The sequence below is a fragment of the Drosophila hydei genome, unplaced genomic scaffold (genome assembly GCF_003285905.1).
Source record: "Drosophila hydei strain 15085-1641.00,03,60 unplaced genomic scaffold, DhydRS2 tig00000271-arrow-arrow-pilon, whole genome shotgun sequence".
NCBI classification, from domain to species: Eukaryota; Metazoa; Arthropoda; class Insecta; order Diptera; family Drosophilidae; genus Drosophila; species Drosophila hydei.
In genome coordinates, this window is record NW_022045701.1 from 424,880 (window position 1) to 449,373 (window position 24,494).

Here is a 24,494-nt window from a genome sequence, read left to right on the forward strand (position 1 = left end):
CACCGAATTTATTCGAGCGTAGTAAATTTTTAAAATAATTTAATCTTTATTGGTTAAAGCAGTAGGTGAACTTAAAAACGATTTAAAATATAGTATTTGTTGGTCGTTAAATTTTAAGTTTGTCAATGTAAAACTGTAGATATACAGTTTTTCCCAATTCGCCACGCCGCAATATGTATAGATATAATTATTGTCCGATTCTGTTAAGAGACTAATACTTCCGTTGCTTTTCCATGCGTAATAAAGTCTTTGTCCAGTATCTTTGCGACTTAAATTTACTAAAATAACGAAAATATCGACGGTTATGTTATTTGAACAAACAATTAATAGTCCGAATTAAATCATCTAAAATGAGTTAACTTCGTGAAACATGATAAAGGTTTTAAAGTAGCAGTAGCAATTAATAGTCCGAATTAAATCATCTAAAATGAGTTAACTTCGTGAAACATGATAAAGGTTTTACAGTAGCAGTGTTCTGATAACAGTGAAAAAAAAAAAAACAAATAACGAACTTTGTAACTCAAAAATATTACTCTGTTCTTCACCCAAAAAATGATGAGGCTAAGATAAAAAACAAGTAAGAAAGCTCTAGTCGGGGTATTTTAGTAAGCTAAGATAAAAAGCAAGTAAGAAAGCTCTAGTCGGGGTGCCCGACTAGGAGATACCCTGATCCCAGTCCTCTGAGTTTTTCTTAAATTTTCCGTAGTTTGTATCGAGTATTCAAAAAAAAAAAAAAAAAAAACAAATAAAAGTCGACATTGCGAGACCAGGTTTCGAACCCGGATTATTTGCGCAATGTGCACCAACTCTACCAACACCGCCACTAGATAATTAAAAAAAAAATAAAACAATAAAAAAGGTCTCATCTCCACTGGGCTCGAACCCCGGACCGAGCTGCATACGAGCGCCGCCTCTACCAACGCAGCCACTGCTCTGATTACGCGAACAGTTGCAAATTTGAACATAAGTAGCAGCTAATAATTCAGCACAATTCAAGCGCAACTTCAATTCTTGGAATAGAAAAGAATACACGCATTTGGATGTATGTGTGCACACGCATAGGAAAAATGCGTGCGGGTGGCGCTGCTGGCATGTGCTTTTGCAAATTGGCCAAACATTTTGTTTAATAACTTCTGTTTTACTTAATGGATTTTAATGAAATTTTCAGCATATGATCTACATATTCTATTGGCTTGGTTAAGATGCAAACGCCGTCACATAATGGCCCTAGTTCCAACTAAACTTAAATTTTAAGAATTTGGGGAAATTTGGAGCCGGTATCCAAAATCCAACAAAAATCAAAATTGCATAAAATATATAAAAAATAAATACAATATATATAAAATATATACAATACAAAATTTGGAGGCTCTAGCTCTTAAGGCGTTCGAGATATAATTTATTAACTGCAATTCATTTATGTTTTTATTCGATAACAATTAAATGCAAATTGTTATCGAATTTTTGAAACAAACTTGACCTGCGCGTGCTATACACGGACCTACAAAAAGTCTCTAGCTCTTATAGATGCTGAGATCCACGCGTTCACACATACAGACAGACGGACGGACGGACAGGGCTCAATCGACTCGGCTTGTCGTCCTGATCAAGAATATATATACTTTATGGGGTCTGCCACGCCTCCTTCTGCCTGTAACATACATTTGCACAAAACCATTATACCCTGATTTCCCATTTTCAATGGGATCAGGGTATAATAACAATTTTGAAGAAACAGAGGTGTGACGACCAAATTATATTAAAGTACAACGACAGCATCTACAAACTCGTATTTAAGAGACAAAATTTACATTATAAGTCGTAAATTGTATTAAATAATTATCAACAATTAAGATATCAGAGCAGATTATTGAAAATTCAATCGAACTTAGCATCCACCCTGAGGGCCTTAGAAGCATTACAAGATAATATGACAGCCTTATTGCTAAAAGTTGGTATTATATACCTACAATTCATATACTACAAACAATTTAATAATTATGTAATGTAAATGTACAAATGAGGAGTACTCAAAATGAAGTGACAGATAATTAACAGAAACATAAATGAGGAAGAGCTCGAACACAAGGTAAAAATAAAAAAATATTTGTTATAAGTCTAGAAAGGCATTTCAAAAGGAAATAGGAATTCTTAAAAGAAGAACAAGGTACTATTTTTATGAACCAAAATTTAATATATAATGAGCTATAAAGCAAATATGATGTAAGATTAACAAATTAGAGAGCCTAAAATATTGTCAGGAGAGTTTCAAGTTCCAATTTTTTCATAGCTTTTTGTTGAACTAATTGATTGAATATCTTACTTCTTAAATTTGTTATTTAAAATCCTCCGTAAGAGAAGAGGCAAAATGCATGGTTCACAGTAGCTTCCAAGAGTATTAATTTTTTATTGACACCATAAAAATAAGTCGATACACATAATTAAAAATATAGCTCAACTTTCAGAAGTCGATACTTGGAAAGTTTAGTCAAGCACCACTTCAATTATATTCTGGCAAAATAAAATAAGACAAAAGACATACTGTTAATGATTGACCGACGAAAATTAACATTTAGAGCAGCGTTGTCTGCATTAAATAAAGAAAGTCTTTAGAAACGCAAATACTAATGCAACTTGTTATGTCATATATGCCAAATGTATGCCATATGTCATAATGCAACTTGCTATGTAATATACTATGCAATGCATTAAATTTAAAGCAATGAAATCAAGTGAAGGAACCAAGAGTATGAATGAGGTGAGTTTGGATGATATAATAGTATATATACTCAGTAGGTAGCGAATAAATATTTAACAGTTAAAAGAGTCTTTAATTAATTGCCTCCCAAATTAAAAAAATAAGTAACTAAATTAAATAAAGTACTTAATAAATGAAACTCCGTAGGAGTACGTCTTCGATAAAGTAATCGCGAACCCACGGGAAAATCGAACGCCAATGCGTGTGAAAGCCTGTGATTTATACAGACACAAAACTGTTTCAAAGAACAACAAAATTATATATATATAAAATAAAAATACATCAAATTATCACTGTCACCTATCCACCACTTTGCCACTGGACTATTAAGGGATATTTTATATATCAAATGTTCTGCAGTCAATGTATTCCATGTAAGTAAGAATTTTATATTTGTGAACTAAGTACAAAGAAAAAACAAAAATATAAAAATAAAAAAATTATATAATTGAATTCGAAATTTTTATGACAAATACCGATTGTTGCAATGGCGAAAAGTTAGCTGAGCTGTGTGAGGAATTCAATTTTAACACTGAAAGTGAAAAAAAATAAAGAAAAGAAATTTACAGAAATAGAAAAAGAAAAAGTCGGAGTTTTAGCGTTACAGTTTAATGATCTTAAACTTTCAACACCAAAGGTAGAAATTTATGAAACGGTAAAGATAATACCGGGAGTGTAATGTAAAGAATCAATAAAAAAAAATCGATGGTCATAAGAATTCGGGTCAAGTTATGAATCCTCAATATAACAAAAGACAGAACTGCACTGGCAAGGGAAATCAAAGTACCAGTCAGTCGAATAATTCGAAGTCTTAATTTTCTAATCGAAATCAGACTCAACCCGTGGAACCAATGGATGTTGATCAATCAACAACACAAAATTCAAACAAAAATTGTGTATCAGAAACGCGAAGCCAATACAAATTCGATGCAAAGCAATCAGAATAAATCATCATCAAACAATAGCGAAGATGTCAGCATCCCTCTTCCCTTTCATCATAAGGTAACATTTTATTTAATGGAGCATCTGAGGATATTGAGTATGTAAATTTCATCGAGATAAATGAAGAAGATGTCCCTCCCCCCGCTATGAAGGAAAAATTTTAGAAAATTATTAGCCTAAAAGCTTCCTCTTTTGCAGACCCCAAAGCAGCTCTTCCATTTACACAGGGAGCACGTTTTTTTTTCAATTATATCCATACCCTTTGGGGGTACCTGACTTCATTCTTGCGGAGATCAAACGGCATTATAAGACCATCGAAGTCGTCTTATAATAAGCCCATTTTGATAGCAGATAAGAAAGGTGTGGACGAACATGGCCATAAAAATAAAACAGTAGTCATTGATTTCCGGAAATTAAACCAAGAAACTGTGTCGGATAAGTATCTAATTCCCTCAATTACGCCAATACTGTCGAACATGGGAAACGCGCAGTATTTCTAGACTTTGGACCTGAAATCAGGATTTCATTAGATCGAGCTGGCAGAAGGGGATAGAGAGAAAACCGCCCTTTTCTGTCAACAGTGGAAAGTCAGAGTTTTGCTAACTTCCATTTGGATTGAGAAACGCCCCCAAGTATTTTTCAGAGGTTAATAGATGTTCTAAGAGAACACATCGGGAAAATATGTCACGTTTATGTAGATGATGTCATTATATTTTCAGAAACTAAAGAGGAGCACGTTCAACATATTGACTGTGTTCTTCAATGTCCTTGATGTTTCCCAAGAAAAGTTGAAGTTTTTCAAAAAGAACGTCGAATATCTCGGGGTTGTTGTTGCTAGAGGAGGTATAAAAACTTCACTAGAAAAGGTACGGGCTATACAGTCCAAACCGCCAACATCGCTATACGGGTGAAGGTCATTTTTGGCCTGTCTAGTTATTATAGATGTTTTATAAAAAGCTCTGCTGCAATAGCAAGACAGATATACTTAAAAAAAATGGTAAGGTAAGCCACCAACTATTCCAGAAAGGTCTAACTTACAGCTAAAGAGTTGAAAACGTTTGATAGACTCAAGAACATCTAGCATCTGAAGGTGTCATGTTAAGATATACGGATTATAAGAAGCCATTTGATCTAACAACTGATGCATCAGGAAACGGCTTTGGAGCAGTATTGTCACAAGACGGGAGACCGATAACGATGATTTCAATGACTTTGCGAAATAAGGAACATGAGTTAGCTACTAATGAGAGGGAACTCTTGGCCATTGTTTGGAGTTACCTTTATGGAGTTAGAGACTTAAACATTTATACGAACCACCAATCGCTCACATTTGCGGTTTCGGATCGAAATACATATGCGAAAATATATCGCCGGAAATCCTTCATTGGTAAACACAGTGGATGGCGCTCTATCACTATCAAGAGTCTGATATTGCCAAAATACACAGCGAAGTTTCCCTTTCCTACACCATTGAACCAACGGACAAGCCGGTCAATTGTTTCAGGAATCAAATTACCATTAAATAAGCAGACTTTTCATCAGTAAGAACATTCTTACTTTTTCAAACAAAGATGTGACATGTCATTCAAACTTATGACAAAAATACATTAATACAAACATTGCAAGATGTAGTAAATGCTGACGTCATCAACGCAATACATTGCGAGCTCCCAGTGCTTGCCTTTATTCGGCATAAGCTAATAGAAATGTTTCCAGCAACAACCTTTAGGTATTCAAAACTGATAAAAGTGAACAAAGAGAAATATTTACGACTGAGCATAATAGAGCAGATACTCCCTGATTATTTTTTTCCAAATATGACCTCATTAACTACAGAACGATTCATTCGTTATACGGGGAAAACTCGAAAAAACACAACGCAAACACTCGCAACAGGGTTATAAGAAAATAACTGATAAAAGATATCAAGTGGGCGAAAAGGGAGGGTAGTCGATAAAGACAATCTTCATTAAAATACTTTTTCTTTCTTAGCTTTAATATTTAATATTCCATTTAGAATAAAACTCGTTCTGCCGTTATTAATGGCTTACATGGTCACCTCGATAAAATTGACGGATTACTCTACGTCAAATTATATATCAGTAATGGATGGAGAGGTAACGATTTGGGATGAATATAAATACATTGGACACACTACACACGTCACTTCCTACCAAATCTATGCTGAGGAGACGAAGATATTTGTAGAATTACTCATTTCTTCAAGAAACTGTTGGCACATTGCCATTTCAAATTCTGTTTTACTCCAATTTTTAGAAGCAACGATGCTTTACCTTGATGCTTGATTGAGTACGCATTTCAAAGTAAATTACTTTTATTTCAAAAAATGGCTGACAAAAGATTAAGCTTTAATGTGATACAATAGATTGATTATAATCACAAGTTTTGAATTTTGTTGCAGAATTTTTTAAAGATTTTTCCTTATCAGATAAAATAGTTTACAATGCAATAATTACGAATGCAGACTTGAAGAAAGGGTTCAGGTCGGCGAAGGTCAGGTCAGGAAGAATATAGCCTAGGTACTCTTGAATAGCTGCACGAAAGAAACTTCTGTTTCCATTGGTTAATGAACAAAAGCACTTTAATTTTGATGTGAAGATGACTAGCCATCCAGCAGAGCAACGCAAAAATGTCATATTTTGCGATGCAACAAAAGTAATGCTGTACAGCAACAATACTCCACCCAGAGTATGACTCAGTGCATTAACTGCGTTGGAAACAAAAACATAATTTCGACTGCAAAATTTGGATAGCTTACGGTTACGGTTTGGGAGTGTATCTCTCGCAGAGGAGACCGAAGACAGACATTTATAGTGGACATCAAGAATGCGGTTCTGTACATCCAAGTGTGAGAGACAAATGTGATACAAGCCTAGTGTCACACAACCCCAGATTCCCGATCTTAATCTCATTAAACTTGTAGAGGCATACCTAAATACAAGTGTGGGAAATCGGAATCAAAGGAACCGCTTACAGCTGAAAGCTGCTATCCTAGAACTATGACAAAATATCTCTCCTGAATACCTAATCAAGTTGCTGATCAACCTTCACTTAAGCGCTCGGCCCTGTAAATATTTTTTATGTCATTTTTACATACTGAAAACAAAATAAAACAATCTTTGACTTTAGGTGCAACATGAATAGCCTTTTATTTAAATAAACGATTTTTAAACGCTTTATTGTTTAATAATAAGTTTTGAATAAGATAATAAAAAACATTTTTTACTTAATGGATTTTAATGGAATTTTCAGCATATGCTTTACATATTCTATTGGCTTATTTGAGATGCAAACGCCTTCACATAATGGCCCTATATCCCACTAAACTTAAATTTTAAGAATTTGGGCAAATTTAGAACCGGTATTCAAAATCCAACAAAAATAAAAATTGCATAAAATAACATAAGCCTAAATACGTACGAGATATAATTTATTTACTACATTTCAATGTTTTTATTCGATAACAATTAAATGGGAACAGTTATCGAATATTTGAAACAAACTTGACATGCGCGTGCTATACACGGACCTACAAAAATTTCAAGTCTCTAGCTCTTATAGAAGCTAAGATCGACGCGTTCACACATACGGACAGACAGATGAACAGAGCTCAATCGACTCGGCTTGTCGTCCTGATCAATATGTATACTTTATGGGGTCTGCCACGCCTCCTTCTGCCTGTTACATACATTTGCAATGGGATCAGGATATAAAATTAGAGACAAACTTAAATGTGTAACAAAATAAAAAACAAAAATTAAAATTACTATTTTTTTTCAAGCTATCAAGAAACTATGTTGTCTATGCTTTATCCGTTTCTTAATACATGTTTATTTTTGTATATCTCTAAATTTGGCTGTGAAATTTTGTTGAGACCGAATCTAAAACTGATTAAGCTTTGATGTTGTCCAATTGATTTATTATAATCACAAAATTGGCAAATGTGTTTCATTAGTTGAATTAGTTAAAGGGTTTTCTATATCAAGGAAATCAATTTTCAACAATTTTTCGAAAGAAGCAGTGGTTTCTTATTGATAAATATAGAAGAACGATTTAATTTAGATGTAAACATGATTGATCAGCAGGCAAAATATGGGGAGGATATATTCTGCGACGAAACAATAGTAATACTGTATAGTCGCATTAACTGTATTGGAAAGCAGAATCATCAGATTAAGTGTAAAGCTTGAAAATCTATCGATTATGGTCTGGGAGTCTATCAACATAAATTTAAAGAGAAGTGCGAAAAAATTTAGTTTGTTTAATATCAGTAAGCTTAATTTTAAATTCTATCAAAACATTGAATCAAAGCTTGAGCAGATTAATGTACGGACTTGGATCCTCTGTTCGAGTTCATGTCTTCTAACAACAGACGGTCTTCAGAACTCTCCCTACATAATATATAATATAGCTGGCATAATGCTTATCAGCTTGATCAGATTGTAAGCAGATGCTTTATCCGTTTTTTTGTTAGTTTTAAGAGAACCCTTGACCGTCATAAAACCTTTTTTATGTATATTTAGGATACATGTAATGTAATGTCATAAATCATTATTGATCTTTAGAACCTAAGATAACTGTATATAAGACCATAAAATTTACAAAATAAACCGGTATGAATTTAGCACTTGAAAATATAGCACCGTGTCTCGCCCTTCTCTAATTCAACTCATCTCCGTTGTCCAACTGGTTCAAGTATTAGTTGCGACGCCCGTAGTCACTGGTTCTGTTCTAGAGACTTACAATAAAGATCACAAACAAATACTTAGTCTTGGTTCTGTACCAAGGACTGAAATAAACACACAACATTTGGTGACCCCGACGTGATTATTACAGGCATTCTGTAATACAATCACAAGCACTTGGTCAACTTGGCGACCAACTTGGCGATTGGTTAGGAGATCCAAGTTCTTATTAGAAACTACAAAAAGGATACTCAGGAACGGAAGTCACATCCAAAATACTTCAAAAATAAGGCTGCGCATTTAAGTCAGCTCTGGACTGCCCTCGAGCAAGGCGATGAAAAACTAAGGACCCTAATGGCCGGGAATCCCGTTGAGAATTCATATTCAAACGATAACTACTCAAAAATCAAAGATATTGTTATAAAATATCAAGAGGAATTTTCCGAAAATTTGAGCGAAGTTGACCATATGGAGACAACACGTTTGGAAATGCTACCTCTCCCAAGACAACAAACTGTTCCACTAGCAGCATTGAAAAGAATGATTGACCAGATCACACAAGAATCACAGGCCCGCTTCAGGCCTCTGGTAAAGGAATATTGGGAAAAAATTAACCAAACTCATTTTGAGATCTTCCGAATGTTCGAAGATCAAATCGCGCATGGGTACAACATGTCAAACTATCTGAATGCAGAGACAGCCAAATCCAAATCCAAGGCACGCCAACTGATGAAAAACCAGCAGTTACTACTTCGACTACACATCCCCAAGTGCAGCTGTCAAAGGTATCCATACCAAAATTTGATGGATGCTATTTAAAATGGCAGCAGTTTCATGATCTATTCAAGAAAATGATCCATGAAACATGCAAAAGTACAAAAAATGTTGTACTTAAAAACAAACCTCTTTGGAGACGCGGAAAGACTGATCAGACAATTGTATTTGACAAAATCCAACTACGAAACCTCCTGGACTATGCTGAAGGAGCGTTTCGGCAACAAGCGAGTACTGACGACAACGATCCTGAACAAACTGCTGGATCAACCGTCAGTAACAAACGAGGCATCATCAATAACGAACTTCCACAACAACATTCACGAAACGCTTGCTGCACTAAGAAGCATTGAGGTGGATACAAACAGTTGGGATACACGTTTGCTATTGCTACTAGCAAAGAAGTTAAACAGGATGATTCATGCACTATATGAGCAATCCATCAAGGAGACAAAAAGAATGCAGCCAATTTAGGAGTTCTTAATCTTCTTGGAACAAAGATTCCTTGCGCTGGAAGCCATCGGAGGAAAACAATACATGCATAAGGAAAGGCAAAAAATATGTGCATCTGCCGCATCCGAAAAAGATCAGAATTGTCAATTCTGCAACTCTTCAGATCATTGAATTTATCGATGTAGGCGCACATTTAAAATGGGCACAAATCCAAATATTGTGCTTAAATTGTCTGCGGCCAAATCATATGGCAAAATCATGCTTCCTACGCAACTGCATATAAAAAACAATAAAAAATATACATTGTTGTACTTCGAGAAGACACCAGATGTGAAAATAACTGCTACAGCAAACACTGCAAAAAACAATTATGTTCTACTCGCTACTGCTCGAGTTGAAGTACAGGGAAACAACGGCCGAATCGGAGATTTCAGAGCACTTCTGGATTCAGAGCCGTAAAGACATTGGCAATAGCAGCTAAAAATTTACATATGCGATTTGAAGGCGTCGGAGGAAACCCAAATTCACTAAAATCCAGGGTAAATATCCTCATCAAATCCAAGAGCGGAAACTATACGCCACATATTGTGGCGGATCAACCAACCCACAAATTAAATGACGTATCGTGGGTATCAAGCAATCTACCACTGGCGGACCCAACATTTGAGAAACCTGAAAAGGTTGACCTACTACTTGGAGCAGAATACTATTTCGAGCTCATTCTGCCGGAGCAAATTAAAAGAAGCCCAAAATTCCCAATGATTCAAAATTCCAAATTGGGCTGGATAGAAGCTGGAAAACTGCGCACTACAGCTCCGAGATCTGCTACTTGCTCTGTAGCAACTACAAATGATGGCACAGACGATTTATTGGAACGCTTCTGGAAATTAGACACGTTGGAATCAGCAGAACCCTTTCGGGCCCCAGCAGATGCATATTGTGAAACCCATTTCAAAAATAATATACAAAGAACAGTGGATGGAAAATTCATTGTAAAACTGCCAAATTCTGAAGATATTTCAGCGCTGGGAGAGTCTCGTGAGTTGGCGACACGGCGTTTTCTTTCATTGGAAAGAAGGCTCTGTAGGGATACAGATCTACAAGGCAATTACGTAGAGTTCATGAAGGAATATGAATGACTCGGCCACATGAAGACACTGTGTATTAAAACCGGACAGCAGTACAACGAAACTACGAGTTGTATTCGACGCCTCTGCCAAATCATCATCCGGCAAGGCCCTAAATTATATCTTGTACGCTGGTCCAACGGTACAAAGTGAATTGTTGTTAATTCTTCTGCGTTTTAGGACTCACAAAAATGTATTTACCGCCGACATCGAAAAAATGTATCGTCAGATGTGGATGAATCCGGCAGACCAATTTCATCAGGTGATAGTTTGGAGAAACTCACCCCAGGAAGAGCTAAAGTACTACAGATTAAAAACTGTCACATACGGCACAACGTCAGCCCCGTTTTTAGCAACAAAATGATTGGAGCATTTGGCAAATGTTAACAAGCTGCAATATCCATTAGGAGCAAAAACAGTCAAAAATTAATTCTATGTCGATGACTGTCTAACCGGAACGGATTCATTAACAGAAGCCATAAAATCCGAGATGAAATCAATAAAATACTTCTACCAGCAGGATTAAGACTCATTCAAGGAATCTCAAAGGAAGACACAATACCACAAGTAAAACTGGATGACTCGGAAGACAACAGCATCAAAACATTAGGTCTACATATGGAGTCCAAAAACTGACAGCCTCCATGGACGAGCTCAAGCAGCAGAAGCAACTAAAATTATCAAAAGTGTTGTATGCTCAGAATTGGCAAAAATATTTGACCTACTAGGCCTATTTGCCCAATATATTTATGCAACAACTGTGGGAGTCAAACCTTGATTGGGATGAGGAGCTATCCACAAGCCTACAAAGGGATTGGACAACATATCGTGACGACCTTCTAAGCCTTAATAAAATCAAAATTCCTCGACACATATTAGATGGAAAAATGCCAGTTGCTAAAGAAATACACACATTTGTTGGCGCCTCGGAAAAGACGTATGGAGCTGCAGTCTACATCCGAGCGACATATAAGGACAAAACAACAACCGTCCGTTTATTATGTGCAAAATCCAAGGTAGCACCATTAGCAAGACAATCATTAACTCGGTTGGAGTTGTGTGCAGCTGTATTAGGTGCACACTACTATCTGCGTTTTATTATATTTTTTATCGTTTGTACCTAGTATTAAAAAAAACCGCATAGAAATCGACATTTCGACTCCGAGATTCGAACCAACGTTGCCTCCGCAACGCGCATCAACTCAATCAACTCAATCAATCAAGACATAATTAAAATATAATAATAAATACGAACAAAAAAAAATCTCTTCGCGTCTACCAACACCACCACTGTAATTCTTGTAAAAGTTGCAATTTTGAACTTAAGTACCAGGTCATATATCAAGCACAATTCAATAGTAATTTCGGTTCTGCGAATGGAAAAGAATACACGCATTTACATGTATGTATGCACATGTATAGCAAAAATGCATGCGCGTGGCGCTGCTGTACTTTTGCAAATTGGACAAACGTTTTGTTTAATAATTTCTGTTTTACTTAATGGATTTTAATAAAATTTTCAGCATATGCTCTACATATTCTATTGGCTTGGTTGAGATGCAAACGCCTTCACATAATGGCCCTATATCCAACTAAACTTAAATTTTAAGAATTTTGGAAAATTTAGAGCCGGTATTCAAAATCCAACAAAAATCAAAATTGCATAAAATAACATAAGCCTAAATACGTACGAGATATAATTTATTTACTACATTTCAATGTTTTTATTCGATAACAATTAAATGGGAACAGTTATCGAATATTTGAAACAAACTTGACATGCGCGTGCTATACACGGACCTCTAGCTCTTATAGAAGCTGAGATCGACGCGCTCACACATACGGACAGACAGATGAACAGAGCTCAATCGACTCGGCTTGTCGTTCTGATCAATATGTATAATTTATGGGGTCTGCCACGCCTCCATCTGCCTGTTACATACATTTGCAATGGGATCAGGATATAAAATTAGAGACAAACCTAAATGTGTAACAAAATAAACAAAAAAAATTAATATTACTATTTTTTTTCAAGCTATCAAGAAACTATGTTGTCTTTGCATTATCCGTTTCTTAATACATGTTTATTTTTGTATATCTCTAAATTTAACTGTGAAATTTTGTTGAGACCGAATCTAAAACTGAATTACATTCATTTTTACAATGCCTGGCAAGAGATTAAGCTTTGATGTAGTTCAATTGATTTATTATAATCACAAAATTGGCAAATGTGTTTCATTAGTTGAATTAGTTGAAGGGTTTTCTATATCAAGGAAAACAATTTTCAATGTATAAACACGCAGAAAACGAAGAGAGGCTTGAAAAAAATGGAACAGGTGGGCGTAACAGAAATATTTGCAGTTGGACAAGCGGCTTAATAATGCGGAAGATTGACCAAAGTCCGCAAATGTCAGTACGACCACTTGCCTAGAATCTTAAGGAAGAATGTGACTTAGATTTATCACATGAAACAGTACGCCAGGCCATCATACAGCATAGGTACTCTTCAAGAGTTGCACGAAAGAAGCAGTGGTTTCTTATTGATAAATGTAGAAGAACGCTGTAAATTAGCTGTAAACATGATTGATCAGCAGGCAAAATATGTGGAAGGTATATTCTGCGACGAAACAATAGTAATACTGTATAGTCGCATTAACTGTATTGGAAAGCAGAATCATTAGTTTAAGTGCAAAACTTAAAAATCTATCGATTATGGTCTGGGAGTCTATCAACATAAATTTAAAGAGAAGCGCGAAAAAATTTAGTTTGTTTAATATCAGTAAGCTTAATTTTAAATTCTATCAAGACATTGAATCAAAGCTTGAGGAGATTAATGTACGGACTTGGATCCTCTGTTCGAGTTCATATCTTCTAACAAAAGACGCTCTTCAGAGCTCACCCTACATAATATATAATATAGCTGGCATAATGCTTATCAGCTTGACCAGATTGTAAGCAGATGCTCTATCCGTTCGCTAACTATATATATATACATGTTAGTTTTAAGAGAAACCTTGACCGTCATAAAACCTTTTTTATGTATATTTAGGATACATGTAATGTAATGAATTTAGTACTTGAAAATATAGCACCTCATCTCCGTTGTCCAACTGGTTCAAGTATTAGTTGCGACGCCCGTAGTCACTGGTTCTGTTCTAGGGGCTTACAACAAAGCACGTAAACAAATACTTAGTCTTGGTTCTGTACCAAGGACTGAAATAAACACACAACATTTGGTGACCCCGATGTGATTATTACAAGCATTCTGTAATACAATCACAAGCACTTCGTCAACTTGACGACCAATTTCTTCATGGAAAATAGTGGATTCATTTGGCGAACCCTATTTGTCTACATTGATCAACAGGTGATCAACGACGAGATCAACGGGTAACTCTGGCACCCAGATCTATCAACCCATCAATCTTGTCATTTGGCGGCAAGGCGGCATCTTCGTCAGCTTTATATCATTGTCATTAAAAAAAAAATATAAAGAAATAAATAAAATGGAAAGATTAAGTCATAATCAGACCTCGATTGGTGAGGAGATCCAAGTTCTTTTTAGAAACTACAAAATGGATACTCAGGAACGGAAGTCACATCCAAAATACTTCCAAAATAAGGCTGCGCATTTAAGTCAGCTCTGGACTGCCCTCGAGCAAGGCGATGAAAAACTAAGGATCCTAATGGCTGGGAATCCCGTTGAGAATTCATATTCAAACGAAAACTACTCGAAAATCAAAGATATTGTTATAAAATATCAAGAGGAATTTTCCGAAAATTTGAGCGAAGTTGACCATATGGATAGAGCACGTTTGGAAATGCTAGCTCTCCCAAGACAACAAACTGTTCCACTGGCAGCATTGAAAAGAATGTTTGACCAGATCACACAAGAATCACAGGTCCGCTTCAGGCCTCTGGTAAAGGAAAATTGGGAAAAAATTAACCAAACTCATTTTGAGATCTTCCGAATGTTCGAAGATCAAATCGGGGTACAACATGTCAAACTATCCGAATGCAGAGACAGCCATCTTCCAAATCCAAGGCACGCCAACTGATGAAAAACCAGCAGTTACTACTTCAACTACACATCCCTAAGTGCAGCTGTCAAAGGTATCCATACAAAAATTTGATGGATGCTATTTAAAATGGCAGCAGTTTCATGATCTATTCAAGAAAATATCCATGAAACATGCCAACAGTACAAAAAATGTTGTACTTAAAAACAAACCTCTTTGGAGACGCGGAAAGACTGATCAGACATTTGTATTTGACAAAATCCAACTACGAAACCTCCTGGACTATGCTGAAGGAGCGTTTCGGCAACAAGCGAGTACTGACGACAACGATCCTTAACAAACTGCTGGATCAACCGTCAGTAACAAACGAGGCATCATCAATAAAGAACTTCCACGACAACATTCACGAAACGCTTGCTGCACTAAGAATCACTGAGGTGGATACAAATAATTGGGATCCACTTTTGCTATTGCTACTAGCAAAGAAGTTAAACAGGATGACTCATGCACTATATGAGCAATCCATCAAGGAGACAAAAAGAATGCAGCCAATTTAGGAGTTCTTAATCTTCTTGGAACAAAGATTCCTTGCGCTGGAAGCCATCGGAGGAAAACAATACATGCATAAGGAAAGGCAAAAAATATGTGCATCTGCCGCATCCGAAAAAGATCAGAATTGTCAATTCTGCAACTCTTCAGATCTTAAAGACATTGGCAATAGCAACTAAAAATTTACATATGCGATTTGAAGGCGTCGGAGGAAACCCAAATTCACTAAAATCCAGGGTAAATATCATCAAATCCAAGAGCGGAAACTATACGCCACATATTGTGGCGGATCAACCAACCCACAAATTAAATGACGTATCGTGGGTATCAAGCAATCTACCACTGGCGGACCCAACATTTGAGAAACCTGAAAAGGTTGACCTACTACTTGGAGCAGAATACTATTTCGAGCTCATTCTGCCGGAGCAAATTAAAAGAAGCCCAAAATTCCCAATGATTCAAAATTCCAAATTGGGCTGGATAGTAGCTGGAAAACTGCGCACTACAGCTCCGAGAGCAGCTACTTGCTCTGTAGCAACTACAAATGATAGCACAGACGATTTATTGGAACGCTTCTGGAAATTAGACACGTTGGAATCAGCACAACCCTTTCGGACCCCAGCAGATGCATATTGTGAAACCCATTTCAAAAATAATATACTAAGAGCAGTGGATGGAAAATTCATTGTAAAACTGCCGAATTCAGCGCTGGGAGAGTCTCGTGAGTTGGCGACACGGCGTTTTCTTTCATTGGAAAGAAGGCTCTGTAGGGATACAAATCTACAAGGCAATTACGTAGAGTTCATGAGTTCATGTGTTGTATGCTCAGAATTGGCAAAAATATTTGACCTACTAGGCCTATTTGCCCAATATATTTACGCAACAACTGTGGGAGTCAAACCTTGATTGGGATGAGGAGCTATCCACAAGCCTACAAAGGGATTGGACAACATATCGTGACGACCTTCTAAGCCTTAATAAAATCAAAATTCCTCGACACATATTCGATGGAAAAATGCCAGTTGCTAAAGAAATACACACATTTGTTGACGCCTCGGAAAAGACGTATGGAGCTGCAGTCTACATCCGAGCGATATATAAGGACAAACAACAACCGTCTGTTTATTATATGCAAAATCCAAGGTAGCACCATTAGCAAGACAATCACTAACTCGGTTGGAATTGTGTGCAGCTGTATTAGGTGCGGAAGTAACTTCCCGAGTCAGAAAGGATCTACACATGAAAAGCAGTTGCAATCCAGCGAATTTATGGACAAAAATCCAGGATCTAGCTACAGCAACTCACTACTACCTACGTTTTTTTATATTTTGTATCGTTTGTATCTAGTATTAAAAAAAACGCATAAAACCCGACATTTCGACTCCGAGATTCGAACCAACGTTGCCTCCGCAACGCGCATCAACTCAATCAACTCAATCAATCAACACTTAATTAAAATATAATAATAAATACGAACAAAAAAAAATCTCTTCGCGCCTCTACCAACACCACCACTGTAATTCTTGTAAAAGTTGCAATTTTGAACTTAAGTACCAGGTCATATATCAAGCACAATTCAATAGTAATTTCGGTTCTGCGAATGGAAAAGAATACACGCATTTACATGTATGTATGCACATGTATAGCAAAAATGCATGCGCGTGGCGCTGCTGTACTTTTGCAAATTGGACAAACGTTTTGTTTAATAATTTCTGTTTTACTTAATGGATTTTAATGAAATTTTCAGCATATGCTCTACATATTCTATTGGCTTGGTTGAGATGCAAACGCCTTCACATAATGGCCCTATATCCAACTAAACTTAAATTTTAAGAATTTTGGAAAATTTAGAGCCGGTATTCAAAATCCAACAAAAATCAAAATTGCATAAAATAACATAAGCCTAAATACGTACGAGATATAATTTATTTACTACATTTCAATGTTTTTATTCGATAACAATTAAATGGGAACAGTTATCGAATATTTGAAACAAACTTGACATGCGCGTGCTATACACGGACCTACAAAAATTTCAAGTCTCTAGCTCTTATAGAAGCTGAGATCGACGCGCTCACACATACGGACAGACAGACAAACAGAGCTCAATCGACTCGGCTTGTCGTCCTGATCAATATGTATACTTTATGAGGTCTGCCACGCCTCATTCTGCCTGTTACATACATTTGCAATGGGATCAGGATATAAAATTAGAGACAAACCTAAATGTGTAACAAAATAAACAAAAAAAATTAATATTACTATTTTTTTTCAAGCTATCAAGAAACTATGTTGTCTTTGCATTATCCGTTTCTTAATACATGTTTATTTTTGTATATCTCTAAATTTAACTGTGAAATTTTGTTGAGACCGAATCTAAAACTGAATTACATTCATTTTTACAATGCCTGGTAAGAGATTAAGCTTTGATGTAGTTCAATTGATTTATTATAATCACAAAATTGGCAAATGTGTTTCATTAGTTGAATTAGTTGAAGGGTTTTCTATATCAAGGAAAACAATTTTCAATGTATAAACACACAGAAAACGAAGAGAGGCTTGAAAAAAATGGAACAGGTGGGCGTAACAGAAATATTTGCAGTTGGACAAGCGGCTTAATAATGCGGAAGATTGACCAAAGTCCGCAAATGTCAGTACGACCACTTCCTTAAGATTCTAGGAAGAATGTGACTTAGATTTATCACATGAAACAGTACGGCAGGCCATCATACAGCATAGGTACTCTTCAAGAGTTGCACGAAAGAAGCAGTGGTTTCTTATTGATAAATGTAGAAGAACGCTGTAAATTAGCTGTAAACATGATTGATCAGCAGGCAAAATATGTGGAAGGTATATTCTGCGACGAAACAATAGTAATACTGTATAGTCGCATTAACTGTATTGGAAAGCAGAATCATTAGTTTAAGTGTAAAACTTAAAAATCTATCGATTATGGTCTGGGAGTCTGTCAACATAAATTTAAAGAGAAGCGCGAAAAAATTTAGTTTGTTTAATATCAGTAAGCTTAATTTTAAATTCTATCAAGACATTGAATCAAAGCTTGAGGAGATTAATGTACGGACTTGGATCCTCTGTTCGAGTTCATGTCTTCTAACAAAAGACGCTCTTCAGAACTCACCCTACAATATATATAATATAGCTGGCATAATGCTTATCAGCTTGATCAGATTGTAAGCAGATGCTCTATCCGGTCGCTAACTATATATATACATGTTAGTTTTAAGAGAAACCTTGACCGTCATAAAACATTTTTTATGTATATTTAGGATACATGTAATGAATTTAGCACTTGAAAATATAGCACCGTGTCTCGTCCTTCACTAATTCTACTCATCTCCGTTGTCCAACTGGTTCAAGTATTAGTTGCGACGCCCGTAGTCACTGGTTCTGTTCTAGAGGCTTACAACAAAGCACGTAAACAAATATTTAGTCTTGGTTCTGTACCAAGGACTGAAATAAACACACAACATTTGGTGACCCCGATGTGATTATTACAAGCATTCTGTAATACAATCACAAGCACTTGGTCAACTTGACGACCAATTTCTTCAAGGAAAATAGTGGATTCATTTGGCGAACCCTATTTGTCTACATTGATCAACAGGTGATCAACGACGAGATCAACGGGTAACTCTGGCACCCAGATCTATCAACCCATCAATCTTGTCATTTGGCGGCAAGGCGGCATCTTCGTCAGCTTTATATCATTGTCATTAAAAAAAAATATAAAGAAATAAATAAAATGGAAAGATTAAGTCATAATCAGACCTCGATTGGTGAGGAGATCCAAGTTCTTTTTAGAAACTACAAAAAGGATACTCAGGAACGGAAGTCACATCCAAAATACTTCCAAAATAAGGCTGCGCATTTAAGTCAGCTCTGGACTGCCCTCGAGCAAGGCGATGAAAAACTAAGGATCCTAATGGCTGGGAATCCCGTTGAGAATTCATATTCAAACGAAAACTACTCGAAAATCAAAGATATTGTTATAAAATATCAAGAGGAATTTTCCGAAAATTTGAGCGAAGTTGACCAAATGGAGAGAGCACGTTTGGAAATGCTAGCTCTCCCAAGACAACAAACTGTTCCACTGGCAGCATTGAAAAGAATGTTTGACCAGATCACACAAGAATCACAGGTCCGCTTCAGGCCTCTGGTAAAGGAAAATTGGGAAAAAATTAACCAAACTCATTTTGAGATCTTCCGAATGTTCGAAGATCAAATCGGGGTACAACATGTCAAACTATCTGAATGCAGAGACAGCCATCTTCCAAATCCAAGGCACGCCAACTGATGAAAAACCAGCAGTTACTACTTCAACTACACATCCCTAAGTGCAGCTGTCAAAGGTATCCATACAAAAATTTGATGGATGCTATTTAAAATGGCAGCAGTTTCATGATCTATTCAAGAAAATATCCATGAAACATGCCAACAGTACAAAAAATGTTGTACTTAAAAACAAACCTCTTTGGAGACGCGGAAAGACTGATCAGACATTTGTATTTGACAAAATCCAACTACGAAACCTCCTGGACTATGCTGAAGGAGCGTTTCGGCAACAAGCGAGTACTGACGACAACGATCCTTAACAAACTGCTGGATCAACCGTCAGTAACAAACGAGGCATCATCAATAAAGAACTTCCACGACAACATTCACGAAACGCTTGCTGCACTAAGAATCACTGAGGTGGATACAAATAATTGGGATCCACTTTTGCTATTGCTACTAGCAAAGAAGTTAAACAGGATGACTCATGCACTATATGAGCAATCCATCAAGGAGACAAAAAGAATGCAGCCAATTTAGGAGTTCTTAATCTTCTTGGAACAAAGATTCCTTGCGCTGGAAGCCATCGGAGGAAAACAATACATGCATAAGGAAAGGCAAAAAATATGTGCATCTGCCGCATCCGAAAAAGATCAGAATTGTCAATTCTGCAACTCTTCAGATCATTGAATTTATCGATGTGAAAACTTTGCGTCTAACTCTGTAGGCGCACATTTAAAATGGGCACAAATCCAAATATTGTGCTTAAATTGTCTGCGGCCAAATCATATGGCAAAATTTTGCTTCCTACGTAACTGCATATAAAAAACAATAAAAAATATACATTGTTGCAATTCGAGAAGACACCAGATGTGAAAATAACTGCTACAGCAAACACTGTAAAAAACAATTATGTTCTACTCGCTACTGCTCGAGTTGAAGTACAGGGAAACAACGGCCGAATCGGAGATTTCAGAGCACTTCTGGATTCAGAGCCGTAAAGACATTGGCAATAGCAACTAAAAATTTACATATGCGATTTGAAGGCGTCGGAGGAAACCCAAATTCACTAAAATCCAGGGTAAATATCCTCATCAAATCCAAGAGCGGAAACTATACGCCACATATTGTGGCGGATCAACCAACCCACAAATTAAATGACGTATCGTGGGTATCAAGCAATCTACCACTGGCGGACCCAACATTTGAGAAACCTGAAAAGGTTGACCTACTACTTGGAGCAGAATACTATTTCGAGCTCATTCTGCCGGAGCAAATTAAAAGAAGCCCAAAATTCCCAATGATTCAAAATTCCAAATTGGGCTGGATAGAAGCTGGAAAACTGCGCACTACAGCTCCGAGAGCTGCTACTTGCTCTGTAGCAACTACAAATGATGGCACAGACGATTTATTGGAACGCTTCTGGAAATTAGACACGTTGGAATCAGCAGAACCCTTTCAGGCCCCAGCAGATGCATATTGTGAAACCCATTTCAAAAATAATATACAAAGAACAGTGGATGGAAAATTCATTGTAAAACTGCCAAATTCTGAAGATATTTCAGCGCTGGGAGAGTCTCGTGAGTTGGCGACACGGCGTTTTCTTTCATTGGAAAGAAGGCTCTGTAGGGATACAGATCTACAAGGCAATTACGTAGAGTTCATGAAGGAATATGAATGACTCGGCCACATGAAGACACTGTGTATTAAAACCGGACAGCAGTACAACGAAACTACGAGTTGTATTCGACGCCTCTGCCAAATCATCATCCGGCAAGGCCCTAAATTATATCTTGTACGCTGGTCCAACGGTACAAAGTGAATTGTTGTTAATTCTTCTGCGTTTTAGGACTCACAAAAATGTATTTACCGCCGACATCGAAAAAATGTATCGTCAGATGTGGATGAATCCGGCAGACCAATTTCATCAGGTGATAGTTTGGAGAAACTCACCCCAGGAAGAGCTAAAGTACTACAGATTAAAAACTGTCACATACGGCACAACGTCAGCCCCGTTTTTAGCAACAAAATGATTGGAGCATTTGGCAAATGTTAACAAGCTGCAATATCCATTAGGAGCAAAAACAGTCAAAAATTAATTCTATGTCGATGACTGTCTAACCGGAACGGATTCATTAACAGAAGCCATAAAATCCGAGATGAAATCAATAAAATACTTCTACCAGCAGGATTAAGACTCATTCAAGGAATCTCAAAGGAAGACACAATACCACAAGTAAAACTGGATGACTCGGAAGACAACAGCATCAAAACATTAGGTCTACATATGGAGTCCAAAAACTGACAGCCTCCATGGACGAGCTCAAGCAGCAGAAGCAACTAAAATTATCAAAAGTGTTGTATGCTCAGAATTGGCAAAAATATTTGACCTACTAGGCCTATTTGCCCAATATATTTATGCAACAACTGTGGGAGTCAAACCTTGATTGGGATGAGGAGCTATCCACAAGCCTACAAAGGGATTGGACAACATATCGTGACGACCTTCTAAGCCTTAATAAAATCAAAATTCCTCGACACATATTAGATGGAAAAATGCCAGTTGCTAAAGAAATACACACATTTGTTGGCGCCTCGGAAAAGACGTATGGAGCTGCAGTCTACATCCGAGCGACATATAAGGACAAAACAACAACCGTCCGTTTATTATGTGCAAAATCCAAGGTAGCACCATTAGCAAGACAATCACTAACTCGGTTGGAGTTGTGTGCAGCTGTATTAGGTGCACACTACTATCTGCGTTTTATTATATTTTTTATCGTTTGTATCTAGTATTAAAAAAAAACGCATAGAAATCGACATTTCGACTCCGAGATTCGAACCAACGTTGCCTCCGCAACGCGCATCAACTCAATCAACTCAATCAATCAAGACATAATTAAAATATAATAATAAATACGAACAAAAAAAAATCTCTTCGCGTCTACCAACACCACCACTGTAATTCTTGTAAAAGTTGCAATTTTGAACTTAAGTACCAGGTCATATATCAAGCACAATTCAATAGTAATTTCGGTTCTGCGAATGGAAAAGAATACACGCATTTACATGTATGTATGCACATGTATAGCAAAAATGCATGCGCGTGGCGCTGCTGTACTTTTGCAAATTGGACAAACGTTTTGTTTAATAATTTCTGTTTTACTTAATGGATTTTAATAAAATTTTCAGCATATGCTCTACATATTCTATTGGCTTGGTTGAGATGCAAACGCCTTCACATAATGGCCCTATATCCAACTAAACTTAAATTTTAAGAATTTTGGAAAATTTAGAGCCGGTATTCAAAATCCAACAAAAATCAAAATTGCATAAAATAACATAAGCCTAAATACGTACGAGATATAATTTATTTACTACATTTCAATGTTTTTATTCGATAACAATTAAATGGGAACAGTTATCGAATATTTGAAACAAACTTGACATGCGCGTGCTATACACGGACCTCTAGCTCTTATAGAAGCTGAGATCGACGCGGTCACACATACGGACAGACAGATGAACAGAGCTCAATCGACTCGGCTTGTCGTTCTGATCAATATGTATAATTTATGGGGTCTGCCACGCCTCCATCTGCCTGTTACATACATTTGCAATGGGATCAGGATATAAAATTAGAGACAAACCTAAATGTGTAACAAAATAAACAAAAAAAATTAATATTACTATTTTTTTTCAAGCTATCAAGAAACTATGTTGTCTTTGCATTATCCGTTTCTTAATACATGTTTATTTTTGTATATCTCTAAATTTAACTGTGAAATTTTGTTGAGACCGAATCTAAAACTGAATTACATTCATTTTTACAATGCCTGGCAAGAGATTAAGCTTTGATGTATTTCAATTGATTTATTATAATCACAAAATTGGCAAATGTGTTTCATTAGTTGAATTAGTTGAAGGGTTTTCTATATCAAGGAAAACAATTTTCAATGTATAAACACACAGAAAACGAAGAGAGGCTTGAAAAAAATGGAACAGGTGGGCGTAACAGAAATATTTGCAGTTGGACAAGCGGCTTAATAATGCGGAAGATTGACCAAAGTCCGCAAATGTCAGTACGACCACTTGCCTAGAATCTTAAGGAAGAATGTGACTTAGATTTATCACATGAAACAGTACGCCAGGCCATCATACAGCATAGGTACTCTTCAAGAGTTGCACGAAAGAAGCAGTGGTTTCTTATTGATAAATGTAGAAGAACGCTGTAAATTAGCTGTAAACATGATTGATCAGCAGGCAAAATATGTGGAAGGTATATTCTGCGACGAAACAATAGTAATACTGTATAGTCGCATTAACTGTATTGGAAAGCAGAATCATTAGTTTAAGTGTAAAACTTAAAAATCTATCGATTATGGTCTGGGAGTCTATCAACATAAATTTAAAGAGAAGCGCGAAAAAATTTAGTTTGTTTAATATCAGTAAGCTTAATTTTAAATTCTATCAAGACATTGAATCAAAGCTTGAGGAGATTAATGTACGGACTTGGATCCTCTGTTCGAGTTCATGTCTTCTAACAAAAGACGCTCTTCAGAGCTCACCCTACATAATATATAATATAGCTGGCATAATGCTTATCAGCTTGACCAGATTGTAAGCAGATGCTCTATCCGTTCGCTAACTATATATATATACATGTTAGTTTTAAGAGAAACCTTGACCGTCATAAAACCTTTTTTATGTATATTTAGGATACATGTAATGTAATGAATTTAGTACTTGAAAATATAGCACCTCATCTCCGTTGTCCAACTGGTTCAAGTATTAGTTGCGACGCCCGTAGTCACTGGTTCTGTTCTAGGGGCTTACAACAAAGCACGTAAACAAATACTTAGTCTTGGTTCTG

The 24,494-nt window shown here is 36.5% G+C and overlaps 1 protein-coding gene across 1 annotated transcript in view; it reads right to left on the bottom strand.

Moving 5' to 3' along the window:
- The window catches only part of LOC111597164 (stromal interaction molecule homolog), a 135,006-nt gene that overhangs the window by 62,120 nt on the left and 48,392 nt on the right, over positions 1-24,494 (bottom strand). The window lies entirely within an intron of this gene.